The sequence below is a fragment of the Gymnogyps californianus genome, chromosome 3 (assembly GCF_018139145.2).
Source record: "Gymnogyps californianus isolate 813 chromosome 3, ASM1813914v2, whole genome shotgun sequence".
Classification (NCBI taxonomy): domain Eukaryota; kingdom Metazoa; phylum Chordata; class Aves; order Accipitriformes; family Cathartidae; genus Gymnogyps; species Gymnogyps californianus.
This window is the reverse complement of record NC_059473.1, coordinates 77819396-77836938: the sequence shown is the minus strand read 5'-3', so window position 1 is coordinate 77836938 and position 17543 is coordinate 77819396. Positions and strand designations below refer to the sequence as shown.

Here is a 17543-nt window from a genome sequence, read left to right as displayed (position 1 = left end):
CTATGCTATCTGTGAATAGCAAACAGAGAAGTTTCCAAGGCAGGGTGCTCAGGAGTACGCAGTGGTTATTGCAGGACAAAGAGATAAAATGGCTTCCTTTGCTCGCTTGCTCCATGGGGTCGTTAGCTGAAAATGTGCGGCCTTGGAAGTACCAAAAGGAGAGGGAGGGAGGCAAGGCAATTGCTCCGTCTGTAAAACCCATCTCGGGTTTTCATCCTTGGTGTCCATCCTCTTTCCCTCACCCTCCCCACTTTAGTTCTGTGACAATAATGAAATGCTTCTGAACACTAATGTCGTTTAATTATTGTGATGTTGCAAATGAAGGTGCCCACACACAAATTCAATATGGATGTAATTATTAGAGGTGGAATGCCAATTAAACACACACCAAAAGCAAGTGGTGTATTTTTGATTTGTCATCTGATTTATTATCATTTATCTCATGTGCCTCAGACAGCACCGCCTGAGTCAGGAGTAGAGAACCAGCCCTTTGTACATAAAGCTTGCTCTTAAATCTACATTTCACAAGAACACAGCAACTGACATAAAACATTTGTTTTTAAAATACAACTGGGAGTGTAGTTTTGAAGCATTCTCTATCTCAGGTAAGGAACATAAGGGAAGTATGTCTTTTGGTAGGCAGATACACATCTCCAAAAAAAGCACTGAATACAATACCATTCACATATATAATGTATGTCAAAAAGCCTTCAATGAAAATCCAAATTATGCAGGGAGGAAACCCAGCCTGCAACCAGTTTAAATGTATTGGCCAAGTCAGCTAAAAAGATCTGCAGACTTGGGTTTCGGTAGCTAGAGGCGCATTGTCTGCCAACCAGCTAATTACTGGGGTTTTCAATTTTTAGGTATCTCCTAGCATTGCATTTTTCAATTCTAGTCAGTCAGCGTTGCCTTTTGGGGTGAGGAGCACAATGCCGGTGGAGCGTCCCGCCTTGTTGTGCAGCCTGGGCACATTTATAATGTTCTGCTCTCCTAACCTGTAAAGAGTCCTTCTTTGAATACTGTGCACTGCTCACCATGCAAGCAGCTCATTATCCCAGGCATTTCAAGACTAATTTATAGGACATTTGGTTGATTTGCATAAGCCATCCAGTACACAGAAGATGTCTCCACAATAAAGTAATATGCCAAAATCAGGATTTATGTGAAAACACGAATACTGGGGGGGGGGATTTTTAAGAAGCTGTCATTAGCACCGATCTCTAAACGAATACCTCTGATAAAGAGTCACAGAATCCTGCCTCTCCACCTACTGTATGTGAAGCTCCCATATAATTTTCTGCTTTGAATCTTGCTCGTCTTTTTATTAAGTAAGATGGGTTTTGATCCTTAAAACAGCCTTGAAATATGAATACTTGGCGCTGTTGGCTTTGTCTAAAAAGGAAACAAAATCCCCCAAACTGAATCCAAATCGAGGGCTGCACGTTCAGCTATCACTGCGAGGAGCCTCACGCATCCGCTGCTCTGATTATTACCTTGACACCAGAAACAGGAGGGCCTGTAATCCTTGAAACAGCTGACATCTGAAGCGCTGATTCTTCCTGTGCTTTGAGTTAGTCGGTCCTTGATCTCTGTGCCGGGCATGCAAGCCTGGCTTTCACTGAAACCTGACCTCGTGGTCCCTTCTTCTGCAGCCCTGTTTGTCTTCTGCCGTTCAGAAATGTGCAGCTTCTGTCCTCAGGACTCTGAATTAGAGCTGCACAGGTCAAAGGAGCAAACAGGAGAGTTGTCATTATTGGATCCAATGCCTGCCCTTGATTTAGGTGTCCTTGGGGTTTTTTTAATAACAATTACAAAATAAGAATGTTGCAAGACGTTTTTTAAGCGAACCTTTCCCCTGCAAAGTGACACTGGCTTTCCGTGATCTGTAAAGCATGACTGTTTCACCTACAGGTACAGATGGTTTTGCTCCCTTCCTTGCAAAGCCAGCCTGGGATTTGAAAGTCAAGTTGGTTTCTCTCTTCTCTCCCTAATATATCTGCTGCCATTATGAGGCCTCTGAAGAGCACATTAAGTCCATATTTACCCCTGTGCAATCTAATTAACTTCCAGAATAACTGTGCAGGTGTAACTGAGATCTCAGTTTGAAGGCAGTTTTGCTCCACTTATTATAATTGAAGGAACTGTTTGGCCAGCAGCATTTCTATTAGTAGTAATGCTGTTTGAAAAGGAAATAACTTAGTTGGACTTCCAGACTGAATTTGTAGGAATGCGGGCTAGAATTGCATAAGTGAATGCGTATATATCTGCTTACTTGTAAATAGAAGCTAACTTGAGCTGGAAATCACATGTACAATAAACATGTAATCCTGATGCCATTGCTACAAATTCATTTCCCAGGGCAGAGCTACGGTTTCAAGAGCCCGTTTCAGTGCTTTATTGTTTTGAAGATTTGAACAGTGTTGGTTGTTCGCTTTGGTGCATCACGTGTAGTTCCAGTTAGGTGAAACCTGCTGGGTATTTAACGGCTTGTTCAGCTTGAACCAGAAGCAAATAGAGGGAAATAACGTGTTGTAGGAAGAGAAGTACTCTAGATAAAGGGGTTTTTTTGCTGTTCTAGATTCTGTTATTGTGTTATATCTGTTATTCTAGGCTTTGAGATTAGTATTTTCAATTGCAGGAATTTGTGGGGTTTTTTTAATCAAACTACAGGTTACTTGGAACTGACAGCATTAGCTTGAACATAATGAATATGTTCAATAGGAACAATACGTGCAGTTTTTTGGTTTACTGTCTTCCAACTTGAATCACTTTTTACTATTCTAAGATGTTAGAAGCACATTTTTTTCCTCTGGGGATTTACAGTTTCTCTTAGTGTTTTGATTACTTGTGAATAATTTCATAGAAAACCCCTTACACATGTGCCTGTGATGTACAGCATCTAGCTTGGATTTGGTTTTTGACTGATCCCTAATAGCTGAAGTTACTGTATACAACAAAAAACATTTGTAATGCTGTCAGACAGGAAAAATCTCTCTTCTGCAACTTGACTCAAATTTGTTATGTGTATAGCTCCATGAAGTTCAATAGATGTAAATACGGATTAATTATTTAAAAAGTAATAGGAAGGAATGAGCTTCCAAACATGTAGTGCTTAATTATTTAAAACCTGTAATGGAATTTCAACCCTCGTGCATACCTCAGATCTCTCGTTGTGCTTGGACAAGTGCCTGAGGTTAACTGGCATGTCCCCACCTCCCAGTCATCTCCCCTCCAATATCACAGGGTGATAAATGTGCCTGGTAGATGTGAAGAACACTAAGAATATTCTTAGTCATGTCTACTAGTAAATATGCTATACTTAACTCTGTCTTCCTTTCCCCCATTACTATATTGCATCCTGCAATAAGCCATTCCATATAACATTTCATATAACAAGATGTGTACGAATGCGCAAGTGTGCGCATGTCCCTACCTAGCCACAGAGGACCAAATCCTAAAGACAGGACCTGGGCAAAGCCCCTCATGATTCCTGATCCCACAGAGTGGAAAGAGCCCCATAGTAATGTTGCACTTTGGTTGTTTGATGGTGGTGGTTCAAGGCACCCACTGTATGTGAGTGATTGTACAATCACATTGTGGATTGTGGATGTTGTACACACATGTAGGACAACCTGATTCCCATTTCAAAAAATTCAAGCTCATGCTAGACAGATAAGGGGAAGCCTTCTCCCCATTTTAAAAGGAGGATCAAAGATAGATACAGACTGAAAATAAAGAGCATACAAGCCTACTAGCTTTAGAGACCTGCCTGAGCTTACCCTCCCTTCACTCCCTCTGCAGTGCATGGAGAGAGAGAGTTCTGCTGGGACCAGTTCAGAGCCTTAGTTAGGTTCCTGCCGTGATCCACCCTCCTGAGATGCCTACCTCTGTCCACTGACCTGAGCCGGGCAATCAAAGTAAACACCTAAAATTGGGCTGTCTGGATTATTTCACTGCCTACCCTTCCCCTTGTCCAAAGTTACTCAGGAATTTTATGTTTGCAGGGAATGTCTAATGCCAGTCCGGCAAGTGCCATCTCAGCACCCTAGCTACATAGCCTTCCTTCTTTTACTGCTGTAAGTCACTGGATGAGGAGCACTTGACCCTGAGTGGGTGTTAAAATAAATTTAAAGAAAAGCTGTTAAAAGAAAAGGAAACACTTCAGTGCATTGAACAAATACACAGTTAGGAGTCTTTGTATGTGATGGCTACTGGTCTTCATTTGCTAGCCAGATCTCAGCTGGTTTGATGAGGAATATTTCCAGTGCTGCTCTACCCTGTGACATTGTTGTCAGAGGGAGTTTTGTGGAAAGACCTAGGGAAGAAAGAGGGCTGGAGAAAGCAAGACAGAGTTAGTCCTTTTTGAGGAGGAGTCTAAAGAGCATAGCACCCTTGAGAGCCTTGCTTGCGATACACTTGCAGGGTGAGGGTTTAAATACGTTGATTTCTTTTGTCCTGGGGTGCAGCTTCCACATAGCTGCTTCATTGCGCATGTCATGCAATGAGAAAATCATCTGCATGATCTTGTAAGTATGAAAGGGTTTGCCATGATGCATTTACATAATAAAATCTATGCAGGCGCAGCATGCATCATACGTACAGGCAAGGAATGAGTGCCATCTACAGTAACACAATGCATTACTAAAGGGTCCTCTGTAATTGTGTTCTTTACTGAATAGCGTGTCTGATGCTTTCTAATGTAACGTACCCGTCTTGGTGAGAAATTATTACTTTGTGCCAAATTCAACTCTCAGTTACATGGTTCAAATTGAAAAAACAACACTGGCTTCAGTGGAGTTATCCCAGATTCATCCCGGAGTTACTAAGAATAGATTTGATTTATGTAAATAGCTGGTGTCAGGTAAGCTCCAGTGCTAAACACTTTCTAAACAGAGGGATAAGTAAGACCTTTTCATTTGAATAGGAAAGACCTAGTGGGACTTTTTTTTTCCATGTCCATACCCTACTTAGAAAGAGGTAGGTGTAAATCACCAAGGAAGAAGGTGCATTTTTCATTCCTTGAGAACCAGCAGATGTTTTGGGCCTGACAAAAGCATCATAGCGGGCAGCGGGGTATGTGAAGGGCTGGCCCTCCCTCCCTCAGGCGTCGGTCACAAGTAAAGCTGGTTGCTGCCCGCCACCCTCGCAGCCAGCCGGTCCTGTCAGAGGAAGCCCAGCTTCACGGCAGGAATGTTCTTAGTAAAACAGGAGGGGCATTAGCAGAAGAAGACAAGGAAGTTTTCACACACGTTAGTTCACCATATGTTTGGCTCTAGGCTGCAGTTTCAGACCTTTATAACTCCTCATTTATTATTTTTAAGGCTAAAATCCTGGAAAACAGTGGTTTAAGATAGCTAGGGACCATAATAGTCATGGTAAAACCTACCTACCAGAGACAGAGTATTTTTTTTTTCTTTTTTCTTTTTTTCTTTTTTTCTCTTTTTTCTTTCTTCTGTTCTGTTCTTCCCTTTCTCCTTTCTCCTCTCCTCTCCTCTCCTCTCCTCTCCTCTCCTCTCCTCCCCTTGCTCTTTGGAGGATGTGCAGACTGTTGCATTCCCCATCTCTTCTTTTCCCTGGCCCTTATTTCAGTCTTACCTGGTCCATATGGGAGTGCCCAAGAGCGAGTCTAACAGTTGCTCAGAATAAGCCTCTCTCCAGTGGTGATTTTGTGCTAATAGAAGGGGGAAGGGGAGCTGGGTCTGTACCAACAGGCTCTGGGTTTCAGCCAGGTTCAGTGCCTCGGAGCAAGAGAAACTAGAGGGACGCAGAATGCTTCCTCTGTGCGCGGCCGAGCAATTTCCCTTGCTTGGCTTCGTCTTCTCTAGCCCCCTTCTCCAGAGGAAATGGGAAAATGAATTCCACTCTGCATGCCCAATCTGCAAGAGATGTGACATGTCTCAGTCCTGGGATGAAACCGATGTGACACACTGTTCCTTGATCCAGGCAGATTTTGGATCTGGCCCAGGGTTGTTCTAATCAAATGTGGTTTCCAGAGAGAGGGCTGCTCTTTAAACTGAACGTATTCTGGGACGTGGGGTAGTGCGTACCATTACCAGCAGTGAAACCAGCAATTCTCAAAGTGTGAATCACACACAGTCAAATCTGGAACAGTTTTGACTCCTTTCAAAGCTCTATAGACTAAAATCCAGCAACATTCCCCTTGGAAAGTTTGGATTTTTTTCATCCATTTTTACTAATGGTCAAGTCAATCTTTCCCTAACATTATTTTTCCAAGTAAGCAGCTGATGCAGTCCCTCAAGGATTTTATATGTTTGGGAAAGGTGGGGAAATGTGTGCAGGGGGTCTACTTCAGGTAGACTCTGAGACCCAGCCAGTTCTGCTGCAACCCACACTATGGCGCATATAGCGTAATGGGCCCTGACCTGTAAATATTATTGCATGATAAAGATTAACATGTAATAATAAAGGCTGAAGATCCCTGACTTATATAGATAGGTGGAAAAAACTCATATATATATATATATATATATATATATATATTCCAAAGCACCCTGAGACTTCTATTCTGTAAGCCTCTTGCTTGTACAAGCATAAATCAGAAGAAACAACACAAAAATCTGTGAGAGTTACGCCACTGTAAAATGGCATAGGTGAGAGGAAGAATTGGTCTTAGAACCCTTCATTACAGGCAAATAAAGATTTCTCAAGGTTTCAGATTGAATTCCTACTTGCTATTCTACGGACTAATGATATTTCAAATCTGGATTACAGTAATATTTTCTAGACCCAGTAATATTACATTTAAGTCTGAGTGATTTAATGGCTGTTCAGTGGTGATTTTGGTCCAGGTGAAGTGGTATTGGCCTCCAGCAATGCCTTAGGCTAAAAGCATCATGTGATAGCAAAAAACATTAACCTGCCCCTCAAACCTCCTCATTATTACATTTATAGTCCTGTCAACCAACCTATGAGCCACTGGAATCATAACGGAGGGGATTTTATTGTTATTTTTATATTCTCTTGAATATTAAAAAGAAAATATATTGGAGAAAAAATACATATAAGATATTACTAGATATAAATTCTAGACAGATGAGCCACATGGGTTATTTTCCATCTCACAACGTTACTTTGCTATATGACCAGAATAAAGTTTTGTTCAGAAAAAAAGGGTGAACATGTTTATTCAGATACTGAATTTAAAAGTGAATTAATTAGAGAATATAAATCTTCATCTGGCTTCTGAAGTCATCTGCAAACTTGGTAGCATGAGACATTTGAGGGTGAAGATTTCTCATTCAGAGAGATTTTGGTTACTCAGTAAGTGAGATACTATTTGAGGCTAGTAAAGTGCCCCTTTCCTCTTTTGCCTCTAAGTTTTCCTGTGCTTAACAGCATCCATAATTCTCAACAGAATTTGATAGAAACATTTACAGTGTTAATTGCTCTCAATTTCCCTTTCTTTTCCTGATTGCTGGGGCTGGATGCAAGGAGTGCTGCAAAGCCTCATGTATACAGGCTCTCTTTCCTCAGTGCACCAGTTGGTAGCTGCTCTGCAGAAGAATCCTTCTGCGGCTGATGCTTGGTCCTGTTCTCCTGTCCCTGCAGCCCCTGCATAGGAGCGAGGAGCTCCTGGCATGGCAGTGGTGCTGGCCCTCTCGTCTCTCCCCTGAAGAGGGGCTGGCAGTGGTTCTCAGCCCAGGTCCCTGCAGCTTGGGCACCCCAGAGATGGAGAAGCTGCTCTGCTGCCTCCTGTAGCTGAGGATGTGGAAATGTAAACTGTGCAGAAGATTCTCCAAGAACATGGAGGTAAATGTCCTCATGAGGAAAGAAATGCATTTCCACTCTCTGAGGGAGAGGAAGGAGGGGGATTTTCTAGTGCGACCTTCCCCTGATGCCCCAAAGAGATGGCAGGCACTGGACACTGTGAGGAAGTACTTCTAAGCCCCAGAAATGTTTTTCCAGCTGCTAGCTTTGTTTTCTTTCTTTTGCCTTCCTGAGTATTCAAAGCCGACAGTTCTTGTCCTGTTCTCAAGGTATTTACAATGCTTCTCACTACCGATACTTTGCATGGCTTTAGTGGCAGCAGTTTGAGGAGGTACATTTGTGTCATCTTTAGGAATAAGAGAAGCTCTCACTGTGGCACTAACAGCTTAAGGATCATAAAGCAAAACCTCCTATTGTGGAAAGGCACATGCTGTAGTTCACCGAGACTCCCAGCTTCACCTGCTTGATGTAGTTCTTGCTTCTGGCTGCTCAGTTTTTCCCCAGATCATTTCAAGACTAGGGGAAGTTTGAGAATGCACATCATGGGAAGTCTTGGCCTGGAAATCAGGTGTCAGAGCTCAAGGTGACTGATGCCCACATAACCTGAAACTGCTTGCCTTACCAGCAAATAAGTCCTTGTCACTGGTCTGCCAAGCTGGCTTCTCCCACTGACACCCACGAGCTAAGGCCATGAGAGCATGGTGCAGACACTCAGCTGACTCCACACATCCCTACCCTCAAATTAGGCTCCAGGAAGGAGGCTACAGACACACTTGAATGGTCTCCTCTCAGACCAGGTTAAGTCTGGAAGAGGAACTGCCTCTTGGCCTTTTTGTGTGGGCACAACACCATGCAAATGCTGGGCTACTGCTTGCAGATCTATGGCAGCCATCCGATGAGCTTAGGGCTTGATGGGAGCTTGAGAGTTGAACTTGGGACTCGATGGCTTGAGCCAAGGTTTGCTCTGCCCCACAGTCTCTTGCATGACATAGTTATGCTCAAAGGCCCATCGACTTGCAGTGGGATGAGGTTTCTCAGGGCCTGCATTACACTTGAAAAGGGCATTGAGGCTTAGATGTTCTTTAGGCATATCTGAAATGTGAGACTTGGTGAGACAGGTTCTCTGTCCTGCTGAGGGTGTGTAAACCCCGCGCCTCTCTCTCCTGCTCTTGCCCTCCTTTCATCTTCTGCATCATCTTAATTTTATTTAGGACTTATGTCACTGCTGGAGTGGTGGCCTTAGCCAGTACTGAAACAGCGGTGCAGATGTGCCCTGTAATCACTTCTTGTATGGTACAAGTGTAAAAACGTTAAGGATTTTAAAGTTTAAATGTTGTTATTGTCCCATTCTGTGTTATTTCAGCCAGGAAGGTTTTTGGGGAGAAGAACATCCCTCTTGGCAAGCCCCACCTCACACTACATTCATTTTCCCTGAAGTTTCACCCACCATATTGTGGGCTTCACCAGCGGTTTCAGATCCAAAGTTCCTCCTCTGGTTTCAAAGGCTCAGACTGAAGTTGAAAACACAGAGCTCAGCTGTTTATATACAAAATCAAATATGTAGCTACTCTGATGAAACAAGACCCAACCTGGATTTCCACTGGGCATTAGCACAACTTACATTCGTTGCTTTCGGCTGGGAACATTAAAAAGCCCCCCAACACAAAGGAACGCAAGGGCTTTGAAAAGACTATGTTTTAAATACCACAGATGACAACTGCAATGATTCAAAAAATGAAGTCAATTTATCATTAGCCATTAATTACCAAATAGCTCTATTTTCTCCTTATGCTTCATGTAGCTTAGACTTTTGCATAATTAGGATGAAAAATGGAGACAGAGTGGGTCTTGCATTTAAATGACATAAAGTCGGTATTCGCTCCTCAGAAAACTGTGGTAAAGATTTTTGGGAGGACCAGAAGTTTAGGAGGGTTATGTCAGGGAAAGGAAAAGCAAGTAAGCAGGCAAGCTTTGGTCTCTTTTAAACAGAGAGAAACTAATCACAGGACAGTTTTAAGTTGTAGGCAACTGCAGTGTTCTGTTTTGTCAACTGTTTTTGCACAAAGCTCCAAACATTGTAAAAATCTGTTTTCCTTCACACCTAGCATTGCTATGAGCTATATTGTAACCACATTCACAGTGTGTTAGAGCCTGCCTCGGGGTTCCTTCGCAGCAGGTTTCAGCTGGAATGATTTTTTTTTTTATTTTTCATAATAATCACTCAATTCAAATGGAACAATCATTATAAAAAATTATCACAAGCCATCTTGGACAGAAAAATCCTGCCACAATAAACATGCTGAATGTCTTGCAATAAGCACATTGAAAATGGTGCTCGAGGCTGCATAACTGCTTAGAGCCACACTTTGGATTATGCCCGTTACTAGTATTGTTCGACATTTGGTAGTGAAAGAGCATCAATTCCCAGTCACGACAGCTGAGGCAGTGACTTGGTCACAGTCGTCTTGAAAGTAGATGCTGTGAACTGCCCTCCCCCTTTGGGGACAGTTTGCATCCTTGCCAGGGACCCCCGGACCAAAGCCCCCTGCCCCATGGGCTAGCATACAGCGGCTGCAGTGCTGGACACGCAGACCCCTGCGTACCCTGCTCAGGCACCGGCCGTGCCCCAGGCTACCCAGTCCCTCTTGGGAGGAAGTCTGAGCAGGTCCCGGGTGGGTGTTTTGGAGGAGGATCGGGTAGGGAAACGTGGGACACCTTGGTGAGCGACGGCGGGTTGTGCGGCTTATGGCGAGGCTGCACTCACTCTATCACTTGGTGCAGGGTGCTGGCAGCTGAATACCTTTTGTGATAACTCAATTAGCTGGGAAAAAAGCACAACAGCATTAGGATAAGCAAAAAAGCCTTTAAATGATGAATTTCAATTCCATTATGCTGATTATCGCTAACCTCTCAAAGGAGTTTGTCATTTGCCGTTGTCTCTGGGTGGAACATATTCCCCTCCTCTACCTCCCTCTGACCCTGCGCATCTGAGTGGAGCATGGCCGTGTCCTTCTGCAGATCTTCACCTGCTCACCTTCCCAGTCGGCACAGCAGGGTGCCTACCTTGCACTTCTTAATATTCATCCTTTTCTCTGAGTCAGGAAATGCTAAAAGGGAACTCCAGTGCCTTAGAACAATCTTTATGTCAAATCACCGTGTGTTTGTGTGCTAACAGCTGAGCGGCGCCTTCCCAGCCTGGCGGGGGCTTTGCTTCCCCAGGGGCAGCTCTGCGGGGGACCCTCAGGAGGTGAGCGGGGCAGGGGGTGAAGAGGTGGTACAGACCTCCGAGTTGATGTCTGCAGGAGGGGTCAGTCTGACCCAGAGCCGCACTGGGGCTGCGGCTTCTCTGTGCTCACAAGCATCGAATACGTTAACGCTCAAGGTACAGCTCTTGCCCCAAAGTTTCTCCATGCTTGGTCATGCAGCAGGCTGCAGAGATGGGGCTGTGGGGGGGATTTAGCACTGTGGGCGGGATCTACGAGGGGATTTGTTTAGATATTACCATTACCTTTTAGGTGACCTGCTCCAAAGAGGAGCCTTGGTGGTGGATAAATGGAGGAAAGCAGGGAGAGAGCAGGCAGCCACATTGCCCAACGAGCTGGGGGAGCTGGTGAGGACAGCTGAGAGAGGTTTCATGCTCCTTTGCCTTTTAAAGATAGTTAGGCACATAGTCCTTCAGGACACACAGATCTGGGTTTCGTTCCTTCTGATACGCTGAATTTTCCCCTGGTGTCCTGCTGGGAGTGCTTCACAGCCTTGCGCAAGGTGGCAAGGTGCCTTGGCCATGCTGCAGCGGCCACTGGGTGATCTGCAAAGGGTCTGACTGAGCTGTGTGTAAGAGCACTAGTTGTGACTCATTTGGCTGTTTACTAGAAATCTCTGTATGTGCATTTCAAGTCACTTCCTAATTTCTAGATTGCTGCTCCATCCAGTGTTTGGCAGGCTTCAAAGAACTTGAGCCCTTGCTGAAAAACATATGGCTGGTGTGTCAGGTTCTTGCTTGGCTGCAAGGCAGGAGTGTGTGCAGGGGGAGGGGGCTTGTCTCCTCGCCTTGTGGCTTTTGGGACGGGATGGGTGCCTCTGCCTCCACACCTCACACATCCTGGGTGGGTGGCAGGGTCGGAGACTGCAGGGAAGGGCCTGGGACACAGTCTGGGCTAAAAGGAAAGGCAACCAGGGCCAGAATGGGCTATAAGAAATGTGTAGTGGCATCCGTGAAGCCAGAACATATGCCTGAGTGTGTATGAAGAGACAGCAGTTGGATACCACAGTGGGAAAAGGGAGTAGAAGCTACCCAGCAAAGTTGAATACATGGATTTTATGCCAGGAAGCGAGGCTTTGATAATCTTCAGTCTCGTATTTCGACATCCTTGATAAGAGCCTGGTCCTCAGGAGGCGATGCAGCCCTCCCTTGTGCAACATGTCCCACAACGGCGTTCTCCTGAGCAAGGAGAGGGGCTTCGTTAGTCACCCTCTCGTTCTGGAGAAGCTGAAAAGGGACTGTCTTTGCCCTGGTGACCCCTTTCTGTCCTCTTGCTAAGCTTTACCAGGGAGCTGATGTTAGTCCAAAATGCTGTGTATAAGGCACAGGTTGTCTTTCACCGCAGCGGTGGTGTTTGCACGTTACTCGTTCCTGGTTTCCCTCGGACTGATGTAAATACCTCCACAGACAGATTTTAGCAAATGTATTTCTTAATGAATTAGTGTCTGATACTATATTATTGTTCAGAGGTTAGTGGTGGACTGCACTAATGGATGAACTTCATGCCAGCATTTGACAGCCAATTTAAGTATTAATTACCCTGTGCCTAAAGCCTGAGTGTGGCCCTTTTAGGCGCAGCAGGATGCCTGTGTTGTGCCCACAGGGCAACCTCGTGGCCATGTCTGGACTCTGCTTTGGACGTTTCTATCAAAATAAAGATACGGATGCCAACAGGAATGGCTTTTTTCCCCTCTTTGTATTAGAGAAATCCGAGCATTACAGAATCCCTCGGTCCTGGCTTCCTCGGTGTTCCCGTATCGGGTGTGAGTAGTGTTTCTGCTGATGCAGTGTCTTCTGAGTTGTCTCCTGGTGTAGATTGCTGTGTGTTTCACAGGAAAGCGGATGAATGATATCAAGTCATTGAGCTTATAAGTAGCACACTGGCAACACGCCACTAAAATATAAATACATTAAATGTACTGAAGGAAATGTTCATTCTGTTGTTTAGCGTTGGACATGCCCCAGTTAGGTAAATTTAATCTTCTTGAGGGTTGTTGCGTTACAGCTGAATGAGATAGGCAGTTATCTTATTACTGATCTTTCTGTTATTCAGGGTTTGTGTTCTGGCATTCGTGGTGTGAAGTGTGCTTGCCCAAGAGCGGTACTATGAGTATTTTCCAAGGGAGATGAAGGTGCGTAGGGGATCTATTAGCACCTTGCAAGGTCTGACCCTTTATCTCAGAAATGTTCACACTCCTTGTCAGTCACACCGCTACTGGTCCCACCTCCTTTTGGGTAGAAATGTACAAAATGGTTGCTTCGCCTATGTTTGTTAGGAAATGTCTGAAACTCAGCCTCGCAGCATTTATTTTCTTCCCGTGTATTTCTGCTGCAGTTCCTTCCAAAATCCCCGGCTCTGCCTCTGCTCCTGTTGAGGTCAGGGGCAAGGCTCCCGCTGACTCCAAGGTGAGCAGAGGCCGGCGTTAAGCGTCAGACCCAAAGCCAATTGATTGCATTAAAGAGGAGTCTCTTCATTGTTTTCCACGGGTGCTGGGTCAGGCCCTCCGAACGTGATCCCGCAGCATTAACTCTCGTGACTAATCCCGCTGAAACCCAGGGAGCTACTCCCATGTGTAAGCACTACCAAATCCAATGCACAGCGTTAACAAGCACTCTGCAACAGTTTAGCTCTTCTCTTGGTTGTACGGTGAAGGGAAAGGATGAGGCAGGAAAAGGGAAGCAGAAGGAATAAATGAACAGAGAGATTTTGAGCTGATTGTGAAGAACGACGATGTTTTGTATGGAATGCAAGTGCTTAAAAAAATAAGACATAGGCTGTGTGTTTTACAGATAAGAAAATGTTGTTTTATTGAATGGAAAGATACATGTTTCACCTATCACATCTGAACTAATCAGTGTAGGCTTTTAGAAGAAGTCTGTAATTACTCTGAGCACGTCATTAGTTAGATGTAAAATGAATGATACTGCTCCGTTTTATTACCTCTAGTGATATAGCCATTTGTATCATAAATTCATTGACCTCATCTTAAATGATCAATCCTGTAAGACAGACTTGATTCATTAATTCTTAAGTGACATTTTTTCTCCTCCAGTAATTTCCTCCTCATTGTAGGGACTGTTTTCCTACCTTTTAGTATGGTATTGTAAGGTGTCATATTACCTGTGTATGACATGCACATTTTATACTTGTGTCTTGAAGAAGCAGCATAGACTGATTGCTTATATAAATAAATAGATAGATAGATAGATAGATAGATAGAAAGAAAGAAAGAAAGAAAGAAAGAAAATAATGAAATTCATGGATGTAGTAGATAGGCATTTCTCACTGATGTTAACTTCAACACTTTGAGATGTTGCATAAAATCAATGAGATAATTATTAGATATTTAGTCCATCCAGGATGTTCAGAGGAACAGAATCTCTGCCTTTAATTTCTGTGGCTTTAATTAATTTTATCTAGTGATAAAATATACAGAACAGTCTGTGATCAATATGTGAGTGAGGCAGGCAGACCAGAGTTTCTTGTACCTCAGTGAATTATTGAAAACAGGAGAAATCAGTAGAGGATTTCTAAGCAGGATTTCTAAATATTTTACTGAGGAAGAGAAAATATTTGTTCAGCTAGGAGTGACATAGGAGCCCACTTGACATAAACAAATCAATACAGCAATAAAACATTAAAGTATTTAAGTGAATTTTTCAACTGATAACTAATAAAATTAAATTATTAGAAAAGATGCCACAAGTTTTTTGGGGGCTATATTTTTCTTTCAGTCTGTTTAATTAAAGTCACTGAGGGGGCTCTTCCTAGAAAGATAAGGAGGCTGGGTTTACTCTCTCGTATTTCTCAGGTGCTTCTTTGGCAGCAGGCTTACAAGTTGGTTTGCTTCCTTTGCCCCGAAGGAAGGGCAAGTCTTAGCTGCACCATCCCAGGACTAAATCAGGGAAGCAGCTGCATCTGAAGTCCTGCCCCATCCCTTACAGCAGCCGCCTCTGGGGCTGGACTCCTCCTCGTCTTTCCCCTGCAAGCAGACACTGTTTTTTGGGTGATGGGCTGGGGTGGGCTTCATCCTGCCCCAGCCTGCCCCAGGAGCCGGCTGGGAGCTCCTCGTACCTCTTTGTGCAGCTCTTGGGGTACATGTGGAGACCCCCTGCCTCTCTGCACAGCCCGTAGGGCAAGAGCATATCCTGCCAGCGCAGAAGGAGCACGGTGGTGTACATCCTGATTCCATACATGCAAAAAAGATAGCATTTTGTGGCTACAGCAGTGAGCTCTCGATCAAAAACGACTTTAAGGTAAATTCAGCAGCTCTACTGAGTTAAATAGTACCTTATTAAGTCACGGTGTAGACTCACAAATTCCCCTTTTGTCTGCTTGGAAAACAGTGGCAAGCCAGAAAATTTCAGGATGTCAATTATAGGATGTTTCCATCACATGATCCTGTGCTGACTTGCCCGGTGGGTGGCAAACCCCATACCCGTGCCAAATACCCGGGATGGTTCAGTGCCCACTGCTGCGTGTTTGCACTATTTGCGGCGAGGGGTTGCCCAGCTCCGGTGCTGTCTGCGATGGTTGCCGAGCCTTCCTGCAGGGAGCAGAGGGAGAGCCGATGCCTGGTAAAACCCAGGAGCCCTTGGAAGTGGGGGTGCCCCCACTTTGCCCTGCTCAGTGCAATCCCGCTTCCCATCCGCCCCGTGCCTGGGGGGGGATGCACGTGCTGTGGCAGCGGAGGTGTTTATCTCAACCCTTCTGTGCATTTGGCAGCCTTTTTCTCCACATTTTTTAGGGTGCTACATCGTCAGTGTGTTTTCAATGCGGGGCTGGACTTGTTTGTAACGCACCGGGAAATTTTCTTCTTTGCACGGGGCATCGTGCTGGAAATACATCCGTCCTAATGCTGCACACGTCGAGCAGCACCAGCACCCCCTCTGCTTTATCTCACATGGCACTGTGTCTGTGTGCCCAAGCTAAAAATCTGGGCCCTGCATTCCCAAACTTCAGGGGTGACTTAATAGTTGCTACTTCTCAAGTAATTATGTAGTTTGATTTAAATGTTGGGATAAAAACTTTGTGGTAGAGAGAGGGAGAGTGTGTGTGAGTGTGTGAATGGGGAGGGAAGGCAGGAGAGGGAATCAAATAGCAACGTGACTGGATAACCAAAAGGTTGCATAGTTAAAATAAATGGGCTAATAGCCATAGCATATAGTGTGTGTATGTGTGTGTATATATATATTAAAGATATATTACTGAAAACTCAAAAATGTCACCACTGTTTGTATTAAAGGAAAGCTGAGAGTTAAATGAGATGGGTAATCAGATGCCCGACATATGTTGTTTTGAATTGTTTATATGGCCAATAGTTATTAAAATTAATTATCCTTTTAATGCAGTCTTTTCACAATCATAGTCTTTTTTTTTTTTTTTTTTTTTTTGTACAAAAGATATAGTCATTTCAAAACGAGCTAATATGGGCTATTTGGAAAAGGCAGAACAAACAATACCAGGATGTATTCTGACATGGTCATAGGCTCAACATGCTGCTAGAAAGCACCAAAAATCTCTGTCAGTGGAGTATTTTGAGAACTAATGTAAATTACAAAAATGGTTTTTTTTGTGTGTGTAAAATTCTGTCAAAAAAGTAAGGCACTGAAAAATCTGACATCTGTTTATCTGTTTATAGCTATGGCAAGATTACTCATATTAATTCTTGTTTAAAATGCCATATGAAGGAAAGGCATTTGTGCAAACAAGAGTCATATTTGAATTGTAGATCATGTCTTCACCATCTGTGAGAGCTGTTGGTGTTGCAAAATTAATGTGTTAATGAAATCACAATAATTTCTCTGAAGTAATGGATTCTGAAGCCTAGAATGACTATTTTTTGAACTTTGGTGTCTAGTGGTTTACAACTGGGAAAACCTTTCACAGCTTAATTAGTTCTGCAGCCTTACTTTAAAAAAAATCGGCTATTCCTTCACCACACCAATAGTAAGACAGAAAAGGATTAAATGGAAAGCAGAGAAACAAACCAAAAATGAGCCTGCAATGCAAACTTTTTGCCGTAGTATTTGAAAAGTTGCAAAATACACCCTTGCTTGCCAAGAAGTTTTACTCAAACTGACTCGTACACAAGAGCGGGCAAACAGCTCAGAAAGTAATTCCAGTTTGCCGAAACATCACGAATTGGGACTATTCGAACCTCACACAAATGTCCTGACTATTTCCAAGTTTCGCCTTGGAATGAAGGGCAAAGGATGAATGATGCTTTTTGCTTCATGATGCCGTTTTAAAATACCACACCCTTTCCAACTTACTATTTGATACTCTTAATAGAATACTAAATGTTACAGTGTGCTGCAGTTTAGCAGAAATGATTTGCATTCATTTCCAGCAACTTTCTGAGTCCCTTTCCAGTTATCATATTTCTTGTGTAGCATGGCATCCCAGGCAGTACAGGTGTGCTTAAATTACCACTGAGGAGTAATCACAGCCGTACTCAAACGATTTGTATACTTACATATGCGTGTTATAACAGTTTATGCCAACTGACAATTCTTCTCTGTGGTATGGGTTTAAGATATATAATGT

The 17543-nt window shown here is 43.7% G+C and overlaps 1 protein-coding gene across 2 annotated transcripts in view; it reads left to right on the top strand.

Annotated features, from left to right (window-relative positions):
* SOBP (sine oculis binding protein homolog) overlaps positions 1 to 17543 on the top strand; it is a 116292-nt gene that overhangs the window by 81789 nt on the left and 16960 nt on the right. The window lies entirely within an intron of this gene.